This window comes from Oryctolagus cuniculus, chromosome 1, assembly GCF_051225735.1.
Source record: "Oryctolagus cuniculus isolate XC-2025 breed Fujian yellow rabbit chromosome 1, ASM5122573v1, whole genome shotgun sequence".
In the NCBI taxonomy this organism is placed as follows: Eukaryota; Metazoa; Chordata; class Mammalia; order Lagomorpha; family Leporidae; genus Oryctolagus; species Oryctolagus cuniculus.
The window spans coordinates 7546665-7556624 of NC_142867.1; the positions used below are offsets into that span (position 1 = coordinate 7546665).

At 50.6% G+C, this 9960-nt stretch overlaps 1 long non-coding RNA gene across 1 annotated transcript; it reads right to left on the reverse strand.

Moving 5' to 3' along the window:
• Nucleotides 1-4258: 4258 nt before the first annotated feature.
• On the reverse strand, nucleotides 4259-8276 carry LOC138848649 (uncharacterized). The gene is made up of 2 exons (XR_011386729.1): nucleotides 8005-8276; nucleotides 4259-4517 (listed from the first exon to the last, which is right to left on the reverse strand). It is a non-coding gene; the product is annotated as an uncharacterized LOC138848649 (long non-coding RNA).
• Nucleotides 8277-9960: the final 1684 nt, after the last annotated feature.

Genomic DNA, 9960 nt, shown 5'->3' on the forward strand with positions numbered 1-9960 from the left:
CATCATTGCTGCCTCCAAAGGCCTGCATTGTCAGGAGCCAGAGCTGAGAATCAAACCAGGCACACTGATGTGGGACATGGGCGTCTTGACTGACAACCACTAGATTAATGCTAACCCCCAAATCAACATTATTAATGTTAACTATGGTTCTAGCTGCCTCCTGGTGGCTCTTCAAGGAGGCAGCCCTTATACCTGTGACTCAGGAGGCATGAATGGGGACTCTCTGCAGGGCTCCCAGCCTCGCTGCAGCCCTGCCAGGCTTCTTTGAGATTTGAGCACCTTGGAAAGCTAGGTAGAGGTAGCTGTGTCCCTGGAGCTTGTGTCCACTGTGTCTGGGAGGAGATGGCATTGGGAGGACACAATCTGGGTTTACTGCTGGTGCCCTCCAGATGGCTGGCTGCTGTGGCTCATACCACACCTGGGCCCGCTGGAGCCACACCTAGGGTGCAGAGTGCTGCTGTGGAATGCAGGGAGCACCAGCAGGGGGGTCCTTATTTTGGGCAATTTTGTCTCCTAGGACGTGGCACTCTGGGCCTGCAGTGGGAGTGGCAGCACCGGTGGTCTCTGCCTTCAGGGTCATTCTTCCATTGTTTTGGTGAATAGTCCTTGGCTACGAACTTCCTCATCAAACAGTCACTTGGCCACACTGCTGGTGTTTTCTCTTCCAAAATTATTTTTTATTATTTGAAATACAGGCAGGTTAGGTGCCAGTGCTGTGTTGTAGTGGGTAAAGCGGCCACCTGCAGTGCCAGCATTGCATATGGGCGCTGGTTTGAGTCCCGGCTACTCTGCTTCTGATCCAGCCCTCTGCTGTGGCCTGGGAATGCAGTAGAAGATGGCCCAAGTCCTCGGGCCCCTGCACCGGCGTGGGAGACCTAGAAGAAACTCCTGGCTCCTGGCTTTGGATTGATGCAGCTCTGGCCATTGTAGGCATCTGAGGAGTGAACCAGCGGATGGAAGACCCCCCTCCTCCCCGCCTCTCCTTCTTTCTCTGTGTAACTCTGACTTTCAAACAAATAAATAAATCTTTAAAAAAAAAAAGAAATAAGGGCAGGCTGAGAATTTTCCAAATCTTTTTCCTGCTTCCCTTTTGATTATAAGTTCTGTCCTTAAATCATTTCAGTGCGGCAGGAGAGATCCAAGATGGCTGAATAGTGAGAAGCCACACTGACCTCAGCTGCCGGAAAATACCAGAGGAACTAAGGAAGGACCACACCCCAGGGGACTGAGAGGAAATCCCAGGGGAGGAGTGACAGGCTAGAACAGAGACCCAGGGAGCAGAGAGCAGAGAGGACAGGCACCTGCTGCCCCTGGTTGCTGCCCGCCAGCCGTGCATCTCCAAGGTAGGAAGAAGTTGCTGTGGTCTACTGCTTTACCCTCTACACCACAGAGCTGACCCCCCCCCCCCCAACAGCTTTGTTTATTTATTTGAGAGGTAGAGTTACAGACAGTGAGAGGGAGAGACAGAGAGAAAGGTCTTCCATCTACTGGTTCACTCCCCAAATGGCCACAACAGCCGGAGCTGTGCCAATCCAAAGCCAGGAGCCGGGAGTTTCTTCTGGGTCTCCCATGCAGGTACAGGGGTCCAAGGACTTGGGCCATCTTCTACTGTTTTCCCAGGACATAGCAGAGAGCCGGATGGGAAGAGGAGCAGCCGGGACTAGAACCGGCGCCCACATGGGATGCTGGTGCCGCAGTCGGAGGATTAACCCACTGCGCCACAGCTCCGGCCCTTAGCAGCAGCTTTAACTGAGGGAGAATTCTACAGTCCCCCAGTGACTTCAGCTCCAGCCTGGGGAGCTGACTGGAGGCTGAGAGACTACTTTGCTCTGAACAGGAGAGCCACATTGCCTCCCTCCCCTCTGCCACATTCCCAAAGCTCCAGACGCACTAGGGTGGTAGAGCTGCTGCTGAACACACTGCTACCAGAAGCAACCAGAGCAGGAGTCGGGGCAGTGACAGGGTGGAGAGCAGAGTCCTGCAGCCGTGGGCGTTCTGGGCATAAGCCCTGGAGCTGTGTCACTCACTCAGTGTGATCCCGGGGTACCTGGCACCAGCAGTATCCCGTAAGAAATCTGGATCTGACCTGAGGAAGTTCCCTTTGCACCTTCTAGCTCGTGGTGGCGAGAGCTATTGCGTGCCATTGAGACCTGCGGGCAGGTTTATCCATGCATTGTGGAACTGGGAGAGTTGATGTTGGTATTCGAATCTCTGGAGTCACTTGAACTCACTCATTCAGAAATAGGAAACTCAAAGGATCCTAAGCAGACTCAGCCGAAAAAGGATCTCCAAGACATAGTGTAGTCAAGTTGTCTAAAGTTAAGGGCAAGGAGAGAATACTAAAGACAGTAAAAGAAAAGCAACGAATTATGTGTTAATAAAAACCAATGAAGTGAACAGCAGATTTCTCAGAAGAAACCCTAAGGCCAGAAGAGAGTGGGATAATATATTCAAGGTATTAAAAACAAGAGCCCCTTTTTTTTTTTTTTTTTTTTTTGACAGGCAGAGTGGACAGTGAGAGAGAGAGACAGAGAGAAAGGTCTTCCTTTGCCGTTGGTTCACCCTCCAATGGCCGCCGCAGCCCGCGTGCTGCAGCCGGCATACTGCGCTGATCTGATGGCAGGAGCCAGGTGCTTCTCCTGGTCTCCCATGGGGTGCAGGGCCCAAGCACTTGGGCCATCCTCCACTGCCTTCCCGGGCCACAGCAGAGAGCTGGACTGGAAGAGGAGCAACCAGGACAGAATCCAGTGCCCCGACCGGGACTAGAACCTGGCGCCACAGGCGGAAGATTAGCCTAGTGAGCCGTGGTGCCGGCCCTGGAGGAGAATTTCTGTAAGACTGTGGCCCTGGAGAAGAATCCACCTGGTAGTTTGTTGTGGGGTTAAATGGGTGAGAAGGACTTCTGAAAGCTGGGAACTGTGCTCAAATCAGAGCCTCTGTTCCTGACAGTTGCGTCTCCTCCAATCCCAGTGGAGATGATCAGTGCCAGTATCTCTTATCTCCATTCTGCAGAAGAGGCTTAGAGCACAGAAACCTTTACTGTGGGGTGGACGGGTCCCACCCCCTCCTTCCTGCCCCCGATGTGCACTCAGAGACAGCAGCATCTCATCCAGCCCTGGTGCTCTCGCTGCCCGGGTCCCTCCCAGGTACTGAGCTGGCTGTGGTTCGAGAAGACCTGAACTTGAATCACGGATCAGTCTCTAGCCTCTGAGTGTCAGGCAGGGTGCTCCCCGACTCTGGGCCCTTTTCCCTTGGGGGCAGGCTGAGGGGTTCAATAGGGAGCCTCTGAGGGTGTGGGGGTCCTGAGCATCTCTGAGTTGTCTGGACGGACCTCAGCTCAGCCAAGATTCCTTCTTCCCCAGGGGAGCTCCTGGGTCCTCTGCAGAGGGAGAAGTTCCTGGGGGCACAGGCAGTTCCTTCCTGGTGGCAGAGTTGCCGAGATGGACAGAAGAATGGATGTCTTTGTGTGGTTTGAGAGGGAGAGGACCAGTCATGTCTGCCCTTTGGTTCTGAGTGTGCCCTGTTCTACTTTGCAGAGTAACCAAGTTCTCAGGACTGGAGTTCTGGGTGTTCTGGGTGGACTGGCGGCCTCAATCATCTGAGTACACTTACCCAAAGCCACAGCTGCATGAAGAAGCAATGCAAATCCTGAAGTTAGAGGCTGCTGCACAGAATAGCACTTCCTCTGTGCACCTGCTTCTCTCTCACTGGCAATTGCAAGGACTGACTCTAACAAGACTGTGAGCTTCTTGAAGAATTGGGCGGCTGACCCCAGTGAGCCCTTCATGAAATATTCCTCCTGCTCAATTGTAGGCTCATGAATCATCGGAAAAGAGGCGAGTCCTCCCTGAGCACTTCCAACAGCACAACTTTCAAAAGATCCCTGAATCCAGGTTTCAGTTTCTTCATTTTTCATATGGGAGCAACAGTAATTTCTTCACCATGTATTGTTGAGGTTTAATGAAATGGCGTATACAAAATGTTTTCACACAATTTCCGGCTTGTAGCAGATGCTTAGTAAATTTGCTCACTGCATTTCACTGCTGTCTTGCTGAGTTTTATTCTTGGGGTGGGTGAGGGCCCACAGTTCCTGACTAATCCCCAGATCTTCCCACGAGTGCACATTCACGACAGAAGAGCGTTACCCACCATCCCTCAGTGCTCCTTTTGGGTCAGCCTTCTTTGTTGTAATAAATGTTTGTCTCTGACAGAGTTTGGGTGTTAAATACCTGTGACTTTTGAGTGAAGTCACAGCTACTTTTTTTTTTTATAAAGATTTATTTATTTGAAAGAGTTACACAGAGAGAAGGAGAGGCAGAGAGAGAGAGAGAGAGAAAGGTCTTCTATTCGCTGGTTCATTGCGCAGATGGCCGCAATGGCCAGAATTGTGCTGATCTGAAGCCAGGAGCCAGGAACCAGGAGCCAGGAGCTGGGAGCCTCCTTCCGGTCTCCACACTGGTGCAGGGGCCCAAGGCCTTGCGCTATCTTCTACTGTTTTTCCAGGCCATAGCAGAGAGCTGGATCGGAAATGGAACAGCTGGGTTTTAAACTGGTGCCCATCTGGGATGCTGGCATTACAGGCAGTATCTTTACCCACTATGCCACAGTGCCGGCCCCCATCACAGCCACTTTTTATGCCCAAACTCTGTGGGGTCAGGCTTTGATTTCAGTGAGATATCCGTCATCACATGTCTCCTGGCTGTCTTCCTGCACGGATCAGGTGTTAGCACTCTATGCTCCTCTTCCTTGTAGCACTCACCACATTTGCAGCTTGATTTTTACGGTGTGTGCTTGTGTGATTCCTATCCACAGATTTTCGTACAATAATTGTCATTGTGCAACCAGGTACCGTGATGCCTTTCCTTCAGCACTGTCGGCCTGGAATTTCTCACAACGTCTTATATAGAAGATATTCCCATGAGAAAGGTCTAGAAAGGCTGAAGGTATGTGCAAATGCACTCAAAAGAAAGATCAGAGAAAAAAAGAGGGGAAACCCAAGTGCCAGGAATGAAAAAGAAAGTTAAAAGTTGAAGTGGTTGGGATGGAGGTGTATGGCTAATAGTTTAGATATTGACCCTAAGGATCTGGAACTAGGATTTCATTGCCCACATAGGGAAAGGCACACCAGATGTAGAGCAAGAGACATACGAGTGAGAACTGAGATCTCTGTGTGAAGCTGACTGTACGAGAAATAACCCTTAAGAGAAAGAGAAAGATGAAAAATTGTGCCTACCTATGTTTCTGGATAAAAAATTTTCAAAGTCTCTTACAGAAATAGCAAATGTAAGCCTTTTATATGCACAAACAGAAAGTCTGCATTTTCCCTACTCACTTGTAGAGTTGCCCTGTTAAACTGGTGAGGCCTCTCAGTCATCCTGTGGAGTGAGTGCCGGGCATACCAGACCCTGACAGAGAAATCATTACCCATGCATATTAACTCACATGGAGAAATTGCAAACCACATGGGCATGCAACTTGTCAGGAATGGCAGACAGTAGACACAATCAGTGGGACAAGATTCAGTTGGGATATACAGAGAAACCACAGGTGGGCTCCTAGGTGGATTAGTTAGTATAGATCCCACCAGGGATCTATGTGATATTCCATCCACTGATTCACCCCCAAATGCCTACGAAGGCCAGGGTGCAGCCAGGCTGAAGTCAGGAGCTAAGGACTCTCTCTGGATCTCCTCCATAGGTTTCAGGGACCCAGTTACTTGAGACATCACCTGCTGCCTCCCAGTGTGCACACCAGCAGGAAGCCTGATCAGAGTGGGGCCAGACCTGGCACCAGGTGCTGATATGGGATGTGGGCATCCCAAGAAGTGTCTTTAAAAAAAAAAAACCAACTTTATTGCCTGTTGTCTACTGTCCATTATCCCTTCCTTCCTCTCCCTGACACCTATGCACTTTTTAAAAAAAAAAAAATTTATTCATTCGCTTGAAAGTTAGAGTTACACAGAGTGAGGAGAGGTAGAGAAGAGAGAGGAGAGAGAGAGAGAGAGAGGTCTTCCATCCGATGGCCCGCCCCACAACTGGCCACAACAGCTGGAGCTGCACCAACCTGAAGCCAGGAGCCAGGAGCCTCCCCTGGGTCTCCCACGCGGGTGCAGGGGCCCAAGGACCTGGGTCATCCTCCACTGCCCTCTCAGACAACAGCAGAGAGCTGGATAGGAAGTGTAACAGCCGGGTCTCGAACCGGTGCCCACATGAGATGCTGGCGCTTCAGACCACCACGACAACTCACTGCGCCACAGCGCCAGCCCCTCAAGAAGTGTCTTAACCACTGTGCCAAACCTCTGCCCCGGATAGTTTTTTATTGGGTTGGGTATATCTTCCATTTTTCCATGAATATTTTTGATCTTTTGAGTCATGGAATTTGAAAGTCTTGGCTTGCTTACTCAAATATTCGGTTTGGTCTGAGTCTGCCCTGTGGATGGTTTTATTCTTGGATTATCAATCAGCCTTCCCTTCTTTGCTTATCCAGTGAATTTTTATTCTGTGGTAAAGACTGTGTGGTATACAGTAGGCTGTCTGGATTGAAGAAGAGTAAATTTGGGGGGCAGGTGTTGTGGTACAGTGGGATAAGCTAACCACTTATGTTCCCAGCATCCCATGTCCGAGTCCTGGTTTGAGTCTTGGCTGCTCTGACTCTAATCCAATTTCCTGATAATGTGCTTGGCAAGACAGTGGAAGATGGCCCAAGTTCCTGGCCCCTGCCACCCACATGGGAGACCTGGGTGGAGTTCCTGGCTCTTGACTTTGGCCTGGCCAGATCTGGCTGTTGTGGCCATTTGGGGAGAAAACCAGCAGACAGATCTTTGTCTCTCTGCCTTTCAAATACATTCATTCATACATACATATATTTTTAAACAGATTTACTTATTTGAAAGTCAGAGTTGGAGAGGGAGCTGGAGACACACAGAATCTTCTCTCTACTGGTTCACTCCCCCAGATGGCTGCAATGGCCAGTGCTGGGCCAGGCTGAAGTCAGGAGCCAGGAACTTCATCTGGGCCTTCCACATGGGTGGCAGGGGCCCAAAAACTTGATCCGTCTTCCACTGCTTTTCCCAGGCCTTGAGCAGGGATCTGGATCAGAAGTGGAGCATCCAAGACACAAGCCAGTGCTCACATGGGATTCTGGCATCACAGATGGTAGCTGTACCAGTTTTGTCACAACGCCAGCCTGCCATATGTACATCTTTGAAAATGTTAAATTACTGGTGGATCTTCTTGGCCCTATGGAAGCTTGATTGTAGGCTTTGGTTGGGCAGGAAAATCTCAGTTCTACTGTTGCTCCTTGAGCATAGCTTTTCCTTTCTTTTTTTTTTTTTTAAGATTTTATTTATTTACTTGAAAGAGTTACACAGAGAGAGAGAAGGAGAGAGAGAGAGAGAGAGAGAGAGAGAGGTCCTCCATCCGCTGGCTCACTCCCCAGAGCCTCCTCCGGGTCTCCCATGTGGGTGCAGGGACCCAAGGACCCAGACATCCTCCACCACTTTTCCAGGCCACAGCGGAGAGCTGGACTGGAAGTGGAGCAGCCGGGACCGGAACCTGCGCCCACATGGGATACCAGCACTGCAGGTGGCAGCCCACCCGCTACACCACAGTGTCGGCCCTGAGCCTTGCTTTTCTTACAGAGGGCAGAGTATGGGATTTCTAACTCCACATAATCACTTCAATCAATTTCTCATAATTTGTCTCCTTATCTCTCTATATAAACACAATATATACAATATATTGTCTACATAGGCTTGGTGTCAACACCTTCGGAGCACACACACAGTGCAACTGTCCATGCATAACGGCATCCTGCACGTGTGCACACAGCAACACTCACCCAGATTAACCTCCTCTCTCCCATCCCATAGCTTGTATCAAAAGCTTGGTCCCTGTCTCCAGCACCAAATCAAAATAATGAGAACAAAGTTTGAGGGTAAAGAAAAGAAAAAGTTTAATCTGTCAACAGATGAGGGAGGTAGCACACATGAGTCTCAAGGCTTACCTCCCCAGCTGCGATGTGGGGCTCCATGGGATGCGCAGCCATGGAGCCCCCACGTCAAGGTCGGTCTGATAGCTGTTGCTGTGTCTTTATCACAAGGCGGATGTTGCTAGTTTCGGTTAGGGCAATGCTTTCCCACGGTCGGGACTTTGCAGAGGAGTTGAGAATGTTGTCAACAACAAGATGGCGCCGAGGACCGCGCGGTGAGCCGGCCTGCTGTGTGACACCTCATCTGATTGGCCTGAGGACGCGTGCACACTGCGTCAACAGACAGCGGATTGGAGTGTTCCGTGCATGGACTTGAGCCCGCTTGCAATTGGCCGGATTTTGTATATAAGCTATGTGCTGAGGAAGGAAGGGGCTTTCCTGTCCACTCTCCTCCCTTCATTCTTTCTCTGTCCCTGTTATTTTCCCATTAAAAGTCTGCTGAAGACCGATAAGCTGTGAACAGTGTCGTTCCTTTGCGGGCAAGGGAGCGGCACTGCATGAGGAGGCTTTGCGGTTTTTAAAGAGGCTATGAGAAGGGGGAGGTCAGGAGGAACAGAAGACAGGGGCAGCTGTGTGTTGGCCTCTGTCCAGGTGATGAGGGCTGCTTGGAGTCAGAGTGGTTATCTGGTTTGCTTACATGTTCAGCTCATGTCCACGTTCCAGGTTGGTCAGCAACACCACCTTTTCAGGGAACGTTTCAGATGGGGCTTTTCAGTGGGCTTCAGTGCTTTTTGCCCTGTCCAGACCTGGATTTCCCTTAAATGAAACCCCTTGAGACAATAGCAGCCATCCAGGTGTCATCAGGTTATGACCTTGTAAAGCCAGAGGCACCACTCCCTTAATTCAATGAGTTCATCTAAGGGAGGGAGGTTCCGAGACTGGGGCCTGATGGTATCCACATTAAATGTTTAGAGGCTCAGTTTCAAAGTCCTAAACAGGCTTCCATGTATGCCGGGGGTGGGGAAAAACTGGAACCAGGGCTAAGAGGGGACCCCAAAAGTCCTTCAAGGTCCTCATCATGAGCAGAGACGCCATCAGTCACCCTGTGAGCCTTCTTCTCATTTCTGTCTCTGGAGCTCTCCCTCCTCTTACTCTTCCCAGCTCAGGGCCTCTGGGGTGGGGCTGGCTGTTCCCACAAGGGTGGCTTCTCTTGGCTGCTCTGTCTGAGCACTGCAGAGAAGGCTCTGCGCAAAGGTGACCATGTGACAGCTGAAGTTCCACCCGGGGCTAATCGCCAAGCTGTGTGCCTGACATGGATCCACACAGGAGGCCAGAGTGGCTGGAGCACAGGGACGAGTGTGGGAGGGAGCCAGGGACATGACGAGGACTCTGTGTTCCGGAAGCAGACAGGAAGCGGGATGGTTCTAAGAATGCATTTCCAAGTTTCTATGCCCCTGAATGAGATGAGAACTCAAAGTACAGGCGTAAGTCAGGTGCATAAATGAGAGTAGGATTTATTTAAAGTGAGGACAGGAGTACACATTCAGACGTGAGCGTGGGCAGCCCCACAGGGAGAGATATTTGCCATGAGAGAGCTGGAAACCTGTGCAAGAGGAGGGAGTGCATGAGAAGCAAGAGAGGGAAGCCAAAAGGGCCACCCCCATGTCAACAGTGGTGACTTAATTGAAAATACAAATGGGGAGTTAGTTGGGTGGGGCTTAGTGTACATGAAGTTTTTGGGGAGCATCATGGATTTTCCACATGGAATTTAGCTTCCATGTGTTCATAATGGCATCTCCTCTATCCCATTTCAGGATGAGAGACAGGTGCACCATGGGAAAGTGGGCATACTGGATTGGCATGTTGGGAGGTGGAGCTCAAGTGCAGGGCAGTGAGACAGAAATTATGGGAAAATCTTCCAGCTCATTCCCGCCCCCCCAACCCCTGCCTATGCTGGGCCCTATGTCAGGATATCAGGCATGACTAGGGATTGCATGCAGGGAGCTGTAGAAAGAGAGTCCAGTGGACTCT